This window comes from Benincasa hispida, chromosome 1, assembly GCF_009727055.1.
Source record: "Benincasa hispida cultivar B227 chromosome 1, ASM972705v1, whole genome shotgun sequence".
Taxonomy (NCBI): Eukaryota; Viridiplantae; Streptophyta; class Magnoliopsida; order Cucurbitales; family Cucurbitaceae; genus Benincasa; species Benincasa hispida.
Genome location: NC_052349.1, coordinates 50,970,253 through 50,990,088, shown reverse-complemented (window position 1 = coordinate 50,990,088; position 19,836 = coordinate 50,970,253).

Here is a 19,836-nt window from a genome sequence, read left to right as displayed (position 1 = left end):
TTGTAAATGAAATAGAAAGCCATAAAATAGAGACGTGTATCCCATAAACATCCATCAACAAACCAACCACAAAAATTTATCATATAAACATAATGCAGAAATTAAAACCCACCAGAAATGTAAATAACTTCAATATAGAAGTGGAATTTGGAATCAGAACTACAACCTGGCTCTGATACCAATTGAATAAAATCTCGGTATGAGGATATCCTTAAGCGGAAGCGGATCGTCCAAATTCTATTAATTATTGAATACAAAAATTTACAGTAAACATTCAAGAGATATAAATTTAACATTAAATTACAACATGCTTTAAATAAAAAACAAGTTCAAGAGAAATCACCTTTGAAGAACCTTTCTTCACGAATCCCTTGAATAATTACGAACGGAACACCTTCTTCCTGAATCACATTCTTCTTGTAGGGACACTACCAAGAACCCTCTGTATTCTCTTTTGGGATTAAAAGATTCAAGTAGGTGTTGTGGGTTTTGTTGGAATCCTTGGTAGAGGAAAGTAGATGGAGAGGATTAGAGGAAGTTTTTTCACAGAGAAATTTTTTCTATATCAATTGTGAAAAACCGTATGAAAAAGATGATGATTCAGCTTCTTTTATCACATATTAGTTATTCTTTGAGAGAATGTGGGGAGGGAGTTATAACTCCTCCCCTTTTATTAATTTCAAATAAATTAATAAAATAAAATATATAATAACTACTTTATTATATATACACTATATGTTAAATCAAATATAACATATAGTTTATAGTTGTATATTGTTTCAAATACAATATAAACTAGTGTTTATTCTCTCTTACTATATGTGACATTTAATAAAAATCACATTTATATTAAATCCATTTATATGAATCTCATTCCTATAAATGATATTTGGATCATATCCAAATATTTAATTCCTCTCAATATAAATCGTAATTATATTTAATTATAAGAATCTCATTGATTCATATAATTGATATTTGAATCATATACAATGCTATCTTAGATAATTAATTAAACTCTTTGATTAGTTATATCCAATGGACACAAAAATTTATCTATAGTGTGAAGAGTGTAGCTATCGATCTTTAATGGAGTGGCCGTCAGTTAATGGATGTTGGATAATTTAATTAAAGAGTTTAATTAATTATCCGAGTACTGTTGGAGCTTCAATCTACAGGTCCATAAGGTCCCCACTGTAGCTCAAAGTTTAATCTTTGGATAAAATTTGATGTGTTCAAATTAATTGAGGAAATTAATTATATTTGATATAATTAATTATAATGGATTTGATACATTATAAGAGAAATTTGAATATGATTCAAATATTAATTATATGAATGAGATTCATGTAATTAAATATAATTACGATTTATATTGAGAGGAACTAAATATTTGGATATGGTCCAAATATCATTTATAGGAATGAGATTCATATAAATGGATTTAATATAAATGTGATTTTTATTAAATGTCACATATAGTAAGAGAGAATAAACACTATAGTTTATGTTGTATTTGAAACAATATACAACTATAAACTATATGTTATATTTGATGTAACATATAGTGTATATATAATAAAGTAGTTATTATATATTTTATTTTATTAATTTATTTGAAATTAATAAAAGAGAAGGATCTATCACTCCCTCCCCACATTCTCTTAAAGAATAACTAATAATTGATAAAAGAAGTTGAATCATCATCTTTTTCATATGACTTTTCACAATTGATATAGAAAAAAGTTCTCTGTGAAAAAACTTCCTCTAATCCTCTCCATCTACTTCCCCCTACCAAGGATTCAAGCAAAGCCCACATCTCTTGCTTGAATCCTTTAAGAGAATATAGAGGGTTCTTGGTAGTGTCCCTACAAGAAGAAGGTGATTCAGGAGGAAGGTGTTCTGTTCGTGATTGTTCGAGGGATTCGTGAAGAAAGGTTCTTCAAAAGTGATTTCTCTTGAAGTTGTTTTTTTATTTAAAGCATGCTGTAATTTAATGTTAAATACATATCTCTTGAATGTTTACTGTAAATTTTTGTAATCAATAATTAATGGAATTTGGACAATCCGCTTTCGCTCAAGGATCTCTTCATACCGAGATTTTCTTCAATAATCACATTAGAAAAATCAATATATATTTGAGACAGGGAAGTACGATGGTTAAGAAAATATATCCAAGTAAACCGAGAGTAATCATCAATGAACAAAACAAAACAACTACACTAATTGAAAGTGGAGATAGGAGCAGGACCCCAAATATCAGAGTGACTAAGTCAAAAGGCGGCTGATCTTTATAGAACTGGATTTGGAAAAAGATAATGCAGGTTATTTTGTAAGTTTGCAATTCAAATAGTCAAAAGGTACAAACTTGAAGACATTATTCAAATTTTACTAGAAATTAAGTGGCAGAGTTTGTCAAAAGAAGCATGACCAAGACGAAGATGCCACTGATATATAGCAGAGTCAGTAACAAGATCAGAAAGAGAACAAATAGGGAGCCGAAGTGATGTGAGCTCAAACAATCTTTCCACTTTACAACCCGCACCAACTGTTTGTCCTATCCGCGGATCCTAAACCTAACACCGAGTTGAAGAAAAAGAAATAGTTAAACCAATATCACACAACTGCCCGACTGAGACAAGGTTAAAAGTCAGGTTTGGAACACAATAAGTATTGGAAAGCTGCAACGTGGAAGTGTCAATGGAGCCAATATGGGATATGGTTATACAATTATCACTAGCAACATAAATAAGAGGAAAAGATTTGGAAGGAGTGGGTGTAGTCAGAAAAGTAAAATCAGAAGTCATATGGTTGCAACAAGCAGAATCAAGGAGCCACCTTTTACCTGAGAAAACTGCAAGCGCGGTGGAATTGGATGAAATCACCTGTTTAAGCAAGTTTTGTGAGTCACTCATTTGAAAAGTAGACAGGAAAGGTTCAGAATAAACAAAGGAGGCAGCAGAAGCAACAGAGGCAGAACAAGGATTGGGTTTAAAATTTCTAGACTTTGAAGTATGTCCCGATCGTTGAGGTGGTCGTGCAAGGCAATTGTCCAGAATATGGTCATGTTTGTAACAGTATCTACACCCGTCTTTTGGGCAGTAAACAAATTTGTGCCCAGTGAGCTTACAATTTTTAAAGAAGATAGCTTTAGAAGTACCAGACATATGCGTGCTTGTCAGTACTGTTGGGTTGTACGTCCTAAAACTTGCATTTTGTAAAGTTAGATATATTCTATTATCAATAAAGATGTTATTCAACATTTCTTCAATAAAGTTGTTATTGAATCTATTAATTGCATTCATGAAGTCTAAGTCCAATAAACTAAGATCCATGGCTATTATATAAATACTTGAATTTTATGTAGAGAAATAAAGATGGATCAAGTTCGAGTAAATAGTCAAAATGGTCTATAGTATATGATTAAGGTCGGGTACCTTATTCTGGTAACATTATTGGATGCAGCCTACGCTGTAGCTGTTACAAGTTGTTGTAAAGATACTATAAATGAAGTGATCCAGATATTTTCATGTATTGACATGAGAAGTGGGGGCGTTCTATACAATGAGTTTGCATAAGATTGGACAAAGAATAAGTCACTCTTACTTTATAACATTGTTTACTATTTAAGACTGACTATATTTCTTAAATGACCTAGGTAACTCGATCTTAATCCTGAGCTAACTATTAACTCCTTTTTATTTGGGATTATCCTTAGATTTGCATGGGTGAGGGTTGGCTCAACAGCGCCGACTCAATAAGCCTCCGATTCAAGAGTAATACTAGGTAAATAGCTGGGGACATAGGGTGCAAGATGGAATTTATACCTACCCGATTTAGGGATAAGAGAAAAGTTATTATCTTAAGTACTGTATCCAGGTCTTGAACAATGGGCCCCACCCTCTCACTGGCTCAAGTGGGATTCATTTGAGTGATTAGATCATAAACCAATTGTTCATTAGAGGATCAGTTGGAACTTAAGGAACAAGACGAAATATCGATAGTAAAACAACATATTGTCCCAACCGTTATTGTGAACAACCTGTGAAGGGTTGACATACTGGTTATGGTTATATCATGTGGACACAAATATATCTACAGTGAGGAGAGTGCAACTACCGAGCTATAGTTGTGTGACTTGATAATTAACGAACACTGATTAATTCGGTCTAAAGAGTTTAGCCAATTAATCTTAATCATTGGAGCTCATGAGCTGTAGGTCCATAAGGTCCCTTTACTAGCTCGTAAAACATGAACACCTTGAATTATTAAATTGAGTGAATTTGCAATAATTTCAATTTGAATTGTTCAAATTAAATTTCAACTTGAAAATGTTGAAATTGAAATTAGGGTTTTAATTTGAATAAGTTCAAATTCAAATTAAGGTTTGTATAATTATATTTGATATAATTAAAATGTTTAAGTTATTAAAATTAAACGAAATTGGAGAGTTTATAATATTTAAATATTGAGTTAAATATTAATTACATGAATAAGATTCATGTTTAAAATTAAATATGCGATTAATTTAATAGTTGATATTAAATTAATTAATTAATTAATTATGTTTAATTAATTTCCAATTCTAATTCAATTTAAATCAAATATTAATTAATTTTTTAATTAATTGAATTTTAAAATTGGAAAAGTTGGATTAAGTGGGTTTTCCCCCACAAACACCTCATGTAGGAGGTGTTCCTACAAGCATACACAAATTCCACTAGATGAGGAAGTTGGAGCTGGCATTTGAGAAATTCTGTAATGCTTTCATGCATATGATGCATCCAAGCTTTTCAATTTGCTAAGATTTAGGGAGTTCTTGAGTTGGAAAAAGTTTTTTCTACAAGTTCTTCCTCATCCACACAAAACCCAGAAAATCCTTCACCTAATTCACTCGAAATCGAATTCCACCACTCAAATTCAAGGTTGAGAATAGTAGAGAAAATCTCTTGGTGGTTCACGGTTGATTTGGCGCTGAATTGGAATTAAAAGGTGAATTGGAAGAAATCATCAAAAGGTATGAAACATGAAACACACTTATGTTTTTCTGAAAATACATGTATTAGAACTCAAATTAAATATAATTAGAGTACTTATTGATTATGTTTGCTTCCGTTGCATGCTTTTGTATTCCATCAATTAGTATCAGAGCATGATTTAAACACTCAATTAGTGTTAATTTGAGTTTTGGTGGGTGAATTTCTGAAGTTGCATGTTTTGGACTGATACGGATGGTTTTTCAATTTTGACATTAGATTTCTCTTTGATTTCCAAGTTAGATTTATAATTGGCTCTTGATTGATGAACTTATATGTTTGCTCTTGAGTCTGTAATTTATTTGGAGTCATTAGAATCGGAATTAAGCTGTAATTTTGAGATTGAAGCAAGCAAGGTCGAAGAGAAAATTCTGCAAAACTACTTCTTTCCAGGTAGCGTTGCAGTGCTGCCCTTGAGCATTGCAACGATGTTCTTCGTGGTTGCTTAGATCGTGGTGTTGTTCCCGCAGCGTCACGATGCTGTTCATCCCAGCCCAGGTCCAATGCGCATGCTCAAGCCGGTTTGTGTGGGGTTTTTCGGTTTGATCGGTTTAACTCTTATCCAGTCCGGTTCAACCTGTTTTGGATCGATTCTCTTTTGAAGACTTTGGAGGTCCGATTTGAGCAGTTTGGGTCGGTTCGGGCAGTTCTACACCAAAATTGAAGCTGTTTTTTTAACTCTTTTTGTAATAAATTAGTTATTTTGCTTGCTTAGGATGTCAAAGTTGAACTGTATCAGTGGTTTTTAAATAATTATGCAAGTGATGTATGATATATTTAAATTTAAACATGTTTGTACATATAGTATGCAATTTAGATTTAAAATCCCACCATAGGAAGCATGTTACATGCATTATGTATATGTTATAAATTTATAATGTATAGAATGCATGTTTAAGGTTTCTATTATTTAATATAACTATTATATTAAATTTGAATGCCTTTGTGCATGTTGTGGATGTAAAAGAATGTCTAATTTTTATAAATTGTTATGCGTAAACATTAAAAGGTAAAATATTGTAATATGCAGTTTCATACAACATGTGCACAATATTACCACATTGTGTAGCATAAGTTCATTTATATGTACTTTCACTGAGACCCTCGAGATTAAGAAATGCTCTTGAAATTTTTCCAGTTTCACTTCAATGTTAGTTATCTTAGAGAAACGATTCAATTTAATGAAATCTACCTAGTAATGGAAATGTTTTAGAAAATTGAAGTTTATTCACTAGTCGAAGTTTTGTAATATGATTGTGAATACATAAACATGAAAATGTAATATTTCAAAAGAGATCGTGAGTTAGGATTAATACGATTAAATGACTTTAGGAAACTTTGTACTATACTCATTTTTTGTTGCTTTATATAATTAACCATTGTAACAAGTAATAAACTCTCGAGATAGGAGCATGATGGTCAAACGACCTATTTCTTCTATGAAATATGATGCAAATGAATGGAAAATGTGAAAAACCAATGAGCATAGAGAGTTGCTTTCTATACGCTCACAATGAAAATATATAATGTGCGAATGGGAGAAGAAAGTTATATTAATTAAAAAAATTAAATGTGCTATTTAATTAGTGATTAACTAAATATTTGTTATGTAATTATCTACTTTATTTGTAAAATAAAAAAAATGAGAAGACAATTTTTGTAGATCATCATAAGAGGAACTCTATAATTCTGAGTGAACTTGAGCCATGAAATTTAGGGAATTATAAATTATGGAGGCCATAGTGTAAGAAGTTGATAAGATATATAATTAATGTTTTTTAGTAGTGTTAAACAAAGAGGAGAGTTCATAATTCATACTTCCCAACTCCTTGAGCCAAACACAGCTTAAGGAGTCGTTTGGTTTGAGTGTTTTTTGCATGAGAATTGACACATGCATATAAAATTCATATTTGTTTCACATTTTTCAACATTTTGCCTAAGAATAAGTTATTTCCAGGCATTCTCATTTCCTACCAACAATGGTTTTCTATTCTCTTTCAAAATTGTTGATTTTTTTCCCTTCTCCAACTGTTTTCATTTTATATATAATTTTATTTTAAATACAGTTAATTACTTAATTATTTAATATCAATTTAACAATATTAATGTAAATATTTGTTAGATTTGCTTAACTTATCTTTACAATAAAAAATTATCGCATGAATGTAATTACTTTTTTACATAAACAATTAATTAATTAGCTAACAATATCTTAAGTATGTTTAATTAGTAAATTAGGATTAGTTAAATTCAATCAGTATAAAATATTATTTTCAATCATAATAATCGATTACTTATTTATTTATCTTTCTTATAATCAAACAATTATTTATTGAAGTTAATTTTAATTTGATCTTTCATTATAACATATAAATATTCTTTATTAACATATCATATTTTTTTCTCATTTCAATTTTTATATAATATATTGTTTATTAAAATATATTTTCTTCCATTATTTAATTAAAATTAAAATTACTATTGTTGAACATGATTAATTATAAAAATGATGACACATTATATTATAATGTACATTACATTGATTTAATATATTAATTGGTTAATTGTAATTATAAATCACTCACTTTTCAAATATTTATAATTAAAATTATCAGTGGTCGTTTATTAATTAACTTCTATCAATATACTGAATGGTCTTTATTTTTTAATTAATTAATCTATTACAATTATATGAGATTGTCATATTTAATTTCATAAATTAAATGCTTACATAATTTTTATTAATTCTGATAGCATTTTTCATGCATAACCTTCATCTTTAATTTCACACATCCTATCTTCATACATTTATAAAACTTTAAACCAAACTGTGGTTTTTTTTTTCCTACCTTGTTAAAAGAGCACGTCTCATTCCTATGATTGCTGCTTTGGTGTCAATAAAATGAGCATTTGTCCAAGCATACCACTGACCCTTCTCGCTCTTTTATTTTATTTGTTTTGAGAATCACGTGCAAAAGCGGTGGATTTCTTGAAGACGAAATTTGTAGCAGAGGGATTATATCTATGGGAAGCTTCATAATCAACGAAAGACAGAAGAAACAGAGAATGCAACTGGAAGATTTTGCAACACAATACGCCAAAGAAGTGAATCACACAGCTAAAACAAAGATATTTTGTAACTCCTAATCTCCGACTGATTATTAACAACAAAATAAACATTGTTGTTCTTTTAATTTATGTGTTAAGATTTGATCCGTTCAGGCCTAATAACAAATTCAAACTCCCTTGTGGAGCTAAGAAGAACCATTCTTGTTGGATACAGCAACCCTCTGATGGTGAAACGGGACAGCATCGGACAAAGAACGGAACCTGTAAAACAAAAGCTTGTTAAGTCGTAGATCTCGTTCATGTTTCACGGTTTACCCAAGTGTGCAAGTAGATCAATGATACTGCCACGCGTGACCAAGATAAAACTCGATCGGAAATGCACGGTTACCGACCGAAAACTCACACCTTCAGACTGATTCGCTCAAAGGAATGAAAATTTTATTACTACAGCTCTAGGGAGGGAACATCCGCTTTAATTAGAAAAATTAGGTCCAACTTGACAACATTCCCCAATGAAGAAGTTTTACTCAAATACCTCAGATTTTCAGTTTGTTTATAACTAACTTTTTGTAAAGGTTAGCTTGTATATCATTATAAATACCACTGATTTTGAATTCAAAAAATAGAGAGTTATCATCTTTTCTTAGTTTTCTTGCAAACTAAAATCTGTAAGTAATCTTTAGTTAGTCAAAGATTTCAAATCTTCCCGTGGGCGTAGGCAACCTTGTCGAACCACGTAAATCACTGTGTCTCTTTCTTCTTCCTTATCTTTATTGTTTTCAATCGAGTAATACTTCACTGCAAATCGCGTGCCAATTGTTTACATTACAAATCGCATCAAGTATTAAGTTATCAAGTCAATCGTGCATCGAATTATTGCTATCGAGTAGGTCCGAGTACATCGTTTTCACCTTCGAGTTATACCGAGTATCGTTCAAGAACCATCGAGTACGATCGAGTATTAACTCTGTTATCATTGAGTATCATCGAGGATTTAACAAAGACCAGTTAGATGAAGAAGGGAATTCTGATCGAGGATTTGACAGAATTGATTTGAGTCATTTCTTCATCTCTTCAACAGTGATCTTGAGTATTTGGGACTTGTAAAAGGTCTTCAACCTAACAATTATTGGTATTAAAGCACTTAAAGGTCATTGAGCCCTTGGGGTGGAGTCGAGCTAGCCCAGATATAGTCTTTCAGTTCCTTTCTGATAAACAATACTACTCATAACGAAAAAGATCTCGATTTATTTACAGACAAATATCGTGTGTACTGATTGACCAGATGCGACCGATACCTACACCCCTTCTCCTCTAGCTAATATGGTTCCAGTGGAATAGGCAGACATAGAATACGGGGAGGATCCTGTGACCCCTCCTTGAAGTAGGAATTCGATCAAGGAAAGGCTATATAAGCCGGGATGCTAAACCATGTACTGCAGCCAAAGAGATCTTACCCCCATCCAACCACCAAGAAAGTTTATTACTAGCCAGGAACTCTAAACAAGTTCCTTTTGTAAGAGCCCTAAGGAATGCAAAAAGAAAGAAAAAAGGGCAAAAGTCTGGGGCACCTGCTACCGGATCCCGTTGAAGTTGATAGGTCGTTTTTCTTCGAGCATCAAAATTATCAAGAAATGAAGCCTCGATACTCGTTGGATTAAAAAATGGCCGTTGCAAGATATGAGATCGAGAAATTTGACGGAAAGGGCGATTTTGGCCTATGGAAGGCCAAAATCAAATCCATTCTAGAGCACACAAGGCCCTTTTGGACCCATCAACACTACCAACCACCATATGAACACAAAAAAGAGAAGACATGGAGCTCACAACATATAGGACTCTGGTTTTGAATCTTAGTGACAGTATTCTGAGGCAAGTAATTGATCAAGACACAGCCTACAAGATGTGGGTCAAGCTAGAAGGTCTATTTGCTACAAAGGATCTCCCCAACGAGATGTATCTAAGGGAGAAATTCTTCACGTTCAAGATGGATTCTGCCAAGCCTCTTTCAGAAAATTTGGATGAATTCAAGAGGATAGTTTCAGAGTTCAAGAGCCTTGGTGAGAAAATTGTCGACGAGAATGAGGCTTTTGTGCTACTAAACTCTCTACCCGAAGCCTATAAAGAGGTGAAGAATGCTCTGAAGTATGGCAGAGAATTAGTCATAAATGATGCCATCATCTCAACATTAAGAACAAGAGAGCTAAAGCTTCAGTTAGTCAAGAAAGAGCAGCCTAATGCAGAGAGGCTATTTGCTAAGGGGAAGAACAAGCAGAGCCAGTCTAAGGGGAATAAAAACTAGTCAAGTGAAGAGCACAAGCCAAAGACCAAGTTGAGATGCAATTACTACAAGAAGAAAGGTCACCTAATGACAGATTGCTACAGTCTGAAAAGGAAAAACTAAGAAAAAGAGAAGGATCAGAAGGGGAAACAACCAGAAGCATCTATGGTTGAAGGTTCCTACTTTTACATTGATGCCTTAACTTGCACCAGAAATCAAACCAACCAAATCAGTCCTCTTGGGAAGCATGATTGGATGCTAGACTCCGGATGCACCTATCACATGACACCTTTCAGACTTTGGTTTAATACTTATAAGGAAATAGATGAAGAATCAATGTACATGGGCAACAATGAAGCTTGCAAGATAAAGGGGGTTGGTTTAGTGTCCTTGAAGCTAAATGACGGATCAATCAAGCTTCTAAAAAATGTTAGACATGTACCTTTGCTCAAGAAAAACTTGATATCTCGAGACATGTTGGACTCCATTGGGTGTGAATGCAGAGGAAAAAGTGGAGTTCTTGAAGTGATCAAGGATTCTAAAGTTGTGTTGGTTCGTGAGAAGGTCAATGACCTTTACATTGTGAGAGGAGTAGTGATGATGACAAGTGCCTACATAGCTTCAACATCAAACTTCATAGAGGCTGACTTGTTGCATAAAAGACCCTCCCATATTAGTGAGAAAGGGATGCAAGCTTTGTCCAAGCAAGGAATCCTTCCCAAATGTATCAATTAGCACCTTTCCTTTTGTGAGCATTGCATTTTAGGTAAAGCAGTCAGACAAAGCTTCACAAAATCTCAGCACACCACCAAAGGAGTATTGGACTATGTCCATTCTGACCTATAGGGACCATCTTCTACACCAAGCCTTAGTGGCTCAAGGTATTTTCTAACCTTTATTGATGATTTTTCTAGGAAAAGCTGGGTATACTTTCTTAAAACTAAGGACCAAGTATTTGGGAAGTTTAAAGAATGGAAAGCCATGATAGAAAATCAAATATCTAAAAGGTTAAAATACTTTAGAACTGATAATGGGCTTGAATTCCGTAATGAACACTTTGATAAATTTTGTAGTGAGAATGGTATAATTAGGCATAAGATAGTGAGGTATACACCTCAAAAAAATTGGGTTGCTAAAAGGTTAAATAGAACCATAATGGAAAGGGTTAGGTGTTTGCTCTTTCATACTATCTTAGAGGAAATTTTCCGGGCAGAAGCTGCATCCTATACCGTACATACCTTAAATAGGTGCCCTCACACATCTTTATATTTGCTTATACTTGAGGAAAAGTGGACTAAACATCCCCCTAACCTAAATAATGTCCAGGTGTTTGGTTGTGTAGGGTTTGTACACCAAAATAAAGGAAAGTTAAAGGTCAGAGCAATCAAGTGTATGTTTGTAGGCTTTACAGATGGTGTCAAGGGATTCAAAATGTGGCATCCTATTGAGAGAAAGTTTCTAGTGAACAAAGACATCACCTTTAGTGAAGATGAGATGTTTATGCAAAAGGAAAAAAAAGGTAGAGGATGAAGGAGAGTCATCCAATACCGATTTTGAGGTGGAATTACCATCCGAGCAGCCAAATGAGTCTAGTCAGCCTATTAACATAGGAGAAACAGAGGAAAATATAGAGGAACATGAGGAGACAACATGTGAACAACCTGATTTAAGTCAATATGCCTTAGGTAGGAATAGACAAAGAAGAACTATCACACCTCCAGCTAGATATACTGAAATGAATTACATTAATCTGCTTTTAAATGTTATAGTAGCTCCTACTAGCCAAGAACCAACTACCTTTGAGGAAGCAACAAGTTGTGCTAATGTAAAGGATTGGATTGAGGCAATGAATAATTAGATGCATTCACTAAAAGTTAATGACACTTGGTCCTTGGTTCATCTACCAAAAGGGTATAAACCTGTTGCTTCTAAATGGATTTTTAAACTTAAAGATGGAGCATCCTGTGATCAAAAGCCTAGTTTTAAAGCTAGATTGGTTGCTAAGGGGTTCACTCAAAGGGAAGGAATAGACTATGCTGAGATTTTCTCTCCTGTTGTAAAACAAACTTCAATAAGATTTTTTCTATCATTAGTTGCTCAAAATAATCTAGAATTATATCAACTAGATGTCAAAACTACTTTTCTTCATGGACATCTAGAAGAGACAATCTATATGATTCAACCTAAAGGATTTGAAGTTAAAGGAAAAGAAAATCTTTTCTGCGTACTCAACAAGTCTATATATGGGTTAAGACAGTCACCTAGATGCTGGTATAAGAGATTCAATGACTATATTTCTAGCATTGGGTTCAAAAGAAGCTCATTTGACATATGTGCTTATGTAAATACAGGTTCTTACAAGGACAAAGTTTACCTACTCATATATGTAGATGACATGTTGTTGGCAGGTAGGTCTAAAGAAGATCTAACCCATGTTAAAAACCTCTTAAAAAGAGAGTTTGATATGAAGGACTAAGGAGAAGCAAGCAAGATCCTGGGAATAGAGATCCATAGGAACAAAGAGGAGTCTATTATAAGCATCAGTGAGTCCAACTATTGTGAGAAAATCCTTAAAAGGTTTAACATGATTTATGCCAAACCTGTGAGTTTACCCATTGCCCATCACTTTAAGCTTTCCTCAGCTAACTTTCCTAAGGATTTTGACTAAGGACACCTGAAATAGATGGCTGTCATAACCTATAGTCAAGCTATTAGAAGCCTTATGTATTTAATGAGTTCTACTAGACCTGATCTCTCATATTCACCAAGCTTAGTTAGTAGATATATGTCTAATCTTGGTAAGAGACACTGAGAAGCTACTAAATGGATCCTAAGGTATCTAGTTTGGTCTAAAAACTCTAAGTTAGTTTATCAAAGGTCATCTAAACGAAAACTAGAGCTTTATGGATATGTTGATGCTGACTATGCTGGTGATTTGGACAAGAGGAGGTCCTTAACAGGCTACCTTTTCCTATTTGGTCCTAATCTAGTCAGTTGGAAAGCATCTCTTTAGCCTATAGTAGCCCTATCTACAACTAAAGCTGAATATATGACTCTAACTGAAGCAATCGAAGAGGCTTTGTGGCTTAAGGGACTGCTGAAATACTTTGGAATAGATCAAACAGTAGTGAAACTCTACTGTGATAACCAAAGTGCTATCCATTTGTCTCGATATCCACAATTCCATACTAGAACAAAGCATATTGCTATCAAATATCACTTCATTAGAGATAAAATTGAGACATGGGAGATAGAAATCTTAAAGTCCATACTTCTGATAATGCAACTGATATGCTAACTAAACCTGTTACAAAGCTTAAAGTGTTTAAATGTTTAGAACAGGTTGGTTTTGACCTTTTGACACAGGGTAGACGAACCGGTCAGAATCAGGAAGATCATGAAGATTGCAGGCATTGGAGTCAAGGTGGAGAATTTGAAGAAGTTTGACTCTAATATCTCAGATTTCCAGTTTGTTTATAACTAACTTTTTGTAACGGTCAAATGATAGATCATTATAAATACCACTGATTTCGAATTCAAAAAATAGAGAGTTATCATCTTTTCTTAGTTTTCTTGCAAACTAAAATCTGTAAGCAATCTTCAGTTAGGAAAAGATTTAAGATCTTCCCGTGGACGTAGGCAACCTTGTCGAACCACGTAAAGTACTGTGTCTGTTTCTTCTTCCTTATCTTTCTTGTTTTCAATCGATTAATACTTCATTGCAAATCACGGGCCAATCGTTTACATTACAAATCACATCGAGTATCAAGTTATCGAGTCAATTGTGTATCGAATTATTGCTATCCAATAGGTCCGAGTACACCGTTTTCACCTTTGAGTTGCATCGAGCATTGTTCAAGAGCTGTCGAGTATGATCGAGTATTAACTCTGTTATCATTGAGTTGCATCGAGGATTTAATAGAGACCGATCAGATGAAGAAGGGAATTCTGATCGAAGATCGAGTAACAAGGTGTCGAGTGTCGAGTTTCAAGTATCGAAGATTTGACAGAATTGATTTAAGTCATTTCTTCATCTATTCAATAGTGATCTTGAGTATTTGGGACTTGTAAAGGGTCTTCAGCCCTTCACCCAACTTAGCCAATTTGAAATTTTCAAAAACCAACTTTCTTTTAAAACTCAATTTTTACGGACAATTCTAAATATAAGCTAAAAGGCAAAGAGAGAATAATTCGAATACAAAATCGAGGAGCGTGGAATCAAGTTTCAAGAAATTGCTAAAGCATTATATTATGAGTACTGGATACGAGAAACAGAGAATACTATTTGATAATCAAACATTAGAAGAGAGGATACATGAACAAATTGATCTTCCTCCACTACAATCCACAGAACAATACCAGTTACTGTAAATTTAAACACAGATCTCGGTTCCCATTGGGTTTTATCTAGCAGGGGTTGGAGCGATTTCGGATGTCGCAATTTTCAGGTTTGGAGATACTTATTTTGCTGCCGGTACAGCTGTCATAGCGCGGCGGCCGGCCGCAGCCCGGAACCGATTCTTTGTTAGCGTCGTTGGTATTGGGAGTTTGAAATGGCTGAAACTCCTGCAGCATCCGGATGGTGTCCGTCACCATCAGAAACTCCGAATCGGAGTTGAGGTCGCCGATGAGACAGTTTTCCAGGGCGCTGTCGCACCACTTGGATGCGGTATCGTTGACGGCGGCATAGGAAATGGTCGGATTCAGCAGCAGAATCATAATCACAATCGCCATTGATGGCATCACCTTTGCTGCAGCCATAGTGTTTGATGAAAGTCCCATCTCGATCGACAACAATGAGGAGTAAGAAATTGGATCGGTTTCTTTTTGAAAAAGTTTTTTTTTCCCCTTTTTTGGCAGGTAGTGAAATTCGATCATTAGTATAGGGAGAGTGTGGATTAAATTTCATCAATGAGATATCCTTTTCTCACGTCATTGCAGTCCTGAATCAACTAAACGTATAAATGCATATATACTCTCGTAAGAAATTCAGTTATTTTCGGGCAATTAAAAATATAATAATTAAGTTTAAAGTATTAACGGATGTAAAAAAGAAATATATAAATATTTGGATTCTATTCTCAAAATCTATGTGTTATATACTATATCACTAATGAAGAATTATTATCGATAGATGATATGAGTCTATCGTTGATAGAGTATATCATCAATAATTATGCTATATTTGTAATTATTTAAAAAGTCATTACTAGTGGACAAATGAAATGTCTATCTATAACATAGATAAAAATTGTTCATCAACAATAGACATTAAAATGATTGATAACTGATAGATATCTATCAATGATAAATGTAGAATTATCAATTGCATTGAGTGGGAAACTGGGTGGGGCAAGGATAGGAGAATTTCTTATCCCTCATTCCCATGGGAGAAATCTATCCCCATCCTATCCCCATCTTCATTCATTTAAGGGTTGAGATCGAGTGAGAATTTTCCATTGGCAAAGTGAATCCCAACGGAATTTCGGGTCCCCATTGTTGGGGTTGATACCTTAGATCTCATGGTCTTGTACTTTGTAATTGTATTGTACAAACATTTGGGAGGAGAATCATTGGGATTGGAGTTATTGGACAACCATCCTTTCCCCTTTCTCTCCTTGAATGTGGGTTAAGGTAGAAGTTTTGATATATATCCTCTACCTTTTCCCGTAAAGACACAGACACGGATGAACTTCTTAGATTTACTCTTTGTGACTTTTTGCTCTAAAAAAATCAAATCTTTCCCTAATCGAAAATTAATTATTGAAGCCCACTCCTCTCAGTGATTCTCAACCTTGAGAATAACAAGGATTTGCTCGTGGTGGTGTCCAATCTTCGAGGTTCGCTTGCTTTGTTCGTGAGTTCGAGGGAAGAAGAAGGTTATTCGTGACCTTTTTTGTGATTGGAGATGATTCACGAAGAATTGATCTTCAAGGGTAAGTTGTTCTTATTCCCTTCTTCCTATCCGATATGATGTGAAAACATGCTTAATGTAATTTGTGCTTATCATAGGTTTCTGTCCTTTGTATTTTATGTTCTATAAAATTAAAATAGGGACTTCGATCTTTCCACAGCGAGTATTCATGTATTCTTTCAATTGGTATTAGAGAGTGGTTGTGTCCCAATTTTCTTTTTCGAACTTTAGTTTAGAGTTATGGTGGGTGTAGATCTGCATTTTAAATGTATGTTATGAGATTTACACTTTAGATGTTTTCAAGATTTGTTTAGAATTCTGTTATTTTAATTTTAGTTCGATATGTAAGGGCCTGTTGTTTTTAGGGTAATTTAATTATTACGAGTCTGTAATTTGTGTATGGGTCACTCGTGGTTATGTTCCAGCTTCGATTTGGTAGAGAACTGAGCAAAATTGGAGTTTTTTGGATGATCGAGCGAGTAGAGCAATCTTTTTGCGTTAGAGTGTAAGGCTAGAGCGTAATTATGCTCGCCTTATGCTGCAAGACTGAAAGAGTAGCGTCGTTACGCTCCAGTCGCCACATTGTTAGCTGCTCGGAGCGTCGCGACATTGCAGGACAACGTAGTGTTACGTTACGACAAATAAAAAGCCAGTGTAGCGACGCTGCTATCGAGCGTCATTATGCTCTGGACGTGAGGCATTGCGCACGAGGATCGGTCCAGACCGCCGGTTCGAGCTTCCCAGGCGGTTCAAGCAACAGTTTTCTTTGACTTTTAATTATTATTTATAATAATTAAGGTTTTTTTTGGTGTGTTTTGCATTAATTGAATTAATAGAAGGTGTTATATTAATTTAATCAATGTTTTTTAGGAAGCCAATCTTTGCCTAAATGTTGCTTTTAATTATGCATGTGATGTATGATATTTTTAATGTCATATTATATGTCATATAGAAAAATCCCACCATAGGATAAATATTTATTCATGCATCATCTTAATATAAATGTTATATTATAAAGTTGCATGATTTATTAAGCATGCTCATGCATCATATTATATAAGTGTTATAAAGTATGAGTGCATGCATAAATAATATTGCTATGCATAATTTATATTTTAAATGTTATAATATATAGTTTAGATGTATGGATAGATGTTTATTTTTCATTACGTTAATATATGATTGTTATGTATGTAATGTAATGAAAAAGGAAATGCATGATGCATGACACCACATTAGTAAACATTAATTGTTATAATTTTAGAACATGTTATTAGATGTATACTTAGGTTTTAATTGTTTAGTTTAATCTTTATAATTGTTATAAATTAAATGAAATTAAAATTAAAATCTGTGATAAAGAGTTGCATGCTTACATAGATTAAATCGGTGCTAATAGTCTAAAATTGTATTCACATTAGACCTATGTTCATAAAGTTTCTAATAAAACTAGAAATAGGTTAAATTTTTTCAATTCAGTTTAATATAATTAAATTGGATTTGCATAAAAGATTAAATTTATAACAAATTTATCTAAAAGGGACCTTTGTCTTAGGATTGTTTTGTCTAGACTGGGGTACTCAAGCTGATGAAAGCGAAATACCCCTACCTGAGAATCGACCTAGAAGCTGAATTAAATAAATTCGTTATATGCATTTCAATGGGTGATTAATATTTATTAAAGTGTTTAATGGACATAAATCAACATGGTTAAACTATCTAAAGTAAATATTACATTGGGAAAAGTTAACAAACACTTAATAAAAATTATTAGCCAAATTTTTCTATGTTAATCAACCCTAGGTAAAATACTAAGTGGGAGAAAAATGAGGTATATGAAAAAGTTCACACCGTGGGATCTATGCTCGGCCTCAAGGCACATTTGCTTGTGTCCCCCTATGGGTGGTGTTTACAAAGGTTAATAACAAGGTGAATGGAGAGAGTGTTTATAGTGAGCGGGAGAAGAACATGTGTCAACACATCCCACGGCCTCCTACATTAGTTTGTAGTAAATTTTCGTGCTTGGCCTCGAAACACCTTTGCTTGGGTCCCTATACGGATGTTGTTTGCATGAATTTTTACTCAAAACTCTAGAAATGGATAGGATTGCTTTAGTTTTTTCTCCATTCGATTTATTCCTATGATTGACTCATTGGAGTGGAACTTTATAATCTAAAATGAGGAGTTACACTTACAAGAAATCGTTAAGTAAGTTAATAATCTCTAGACCAAACAATGGTGACTAATAATTATAAGAATAAGAAATATTCTATTATAATTATTAGTTCATCATCCTATGGGGGCTTTTACCTTGCCCAACTGAAGTATCATTGCAAAATAGATGTCACATAAGGTACATTAGATTTGTACTAAATTGATTGGTTGTTTAATTGGATGATGTGTTTAATAACTAATATAAATAAGTTGTATAGTTTCAGAAAATTCATTATGACAGCCACTACTCTTAATCTTCTTTCCGTTTATAAGCTTAACGACGATAAGTACCCAAGTTGGAAAAATACTATTGACACTGTACTCATTATTGATGACCTAAAATTCGTCCTAGTTGAGGAATGTTTTCAACTCCCAACTTCCAATGCAACCCTAAATGTTTGGAAGGCATGTGAACGATGGGTAACGAAGAATGAAAAGGCTCAAGCGTATATCCTGGTCAGCTTATCTGAAGTATTGGCCAAGAATCATGAGCCCAAACACACGGCCTGTGAGATCATGAGTCCTTGAGGGAATGTTTGGACAACCGTCCACACAGCTCAAACATGACACTCTCAAGTATATCTTTAATGACCGTATGAAAGAGGGGACTTCTATTCGTGAACATGTTCTGAACATGATGATCCACTTTAACGTGGTGGAGATGAATGGGTCTGTCATCAATGAATTAAGTCAAGTTAGCTTCATCTTAGATACTCTATCTAAGAGTTTCCTCTAGTTCCGTAACAATGCTTTCATTAAGGGTGTTAAAAAAACTCAATGACTAAAAAAAACCGATCAACACAACCGGTTTGGGTTGAGTTGGGTTCAAATAAATAAAGATTCTATGGGTTGGATTGGCTCACAGATTCACCTAATATAACCCAAATCAACCCGAACCAACCAAAACTTATTATTATGTTTAAAATATATATTTTTTGTTACATATAATATAACTATAGATACATATATTGATTTTAATTTTATTTAATTTCATTCTTTTTTGAATAATTTATTCTCTAACAACTCTTAAAAATAGTTTCTTAGCACTTTAAAACAAAATTTTCATTATACAAATAAAAATTGAGTTTTTAGTTTAATATAATTATGAAAATAATTAAATTAGATTTTTACGTATTTACATTTTACTTTTTTTTAGAACAAAATTTTAAATAAAGGACCCGAGTAACCCCGAAGCAAGCCAACCCAAATATTTCATGGTTGAGTTGGGTTGAGTTCATTTTTTAACAAGGGTTATTTAGGTTGAAGGAATTTACAACCTGGACAATTGGGTTGGATCTAAAAGGTCTTTCAACCCAATCCAA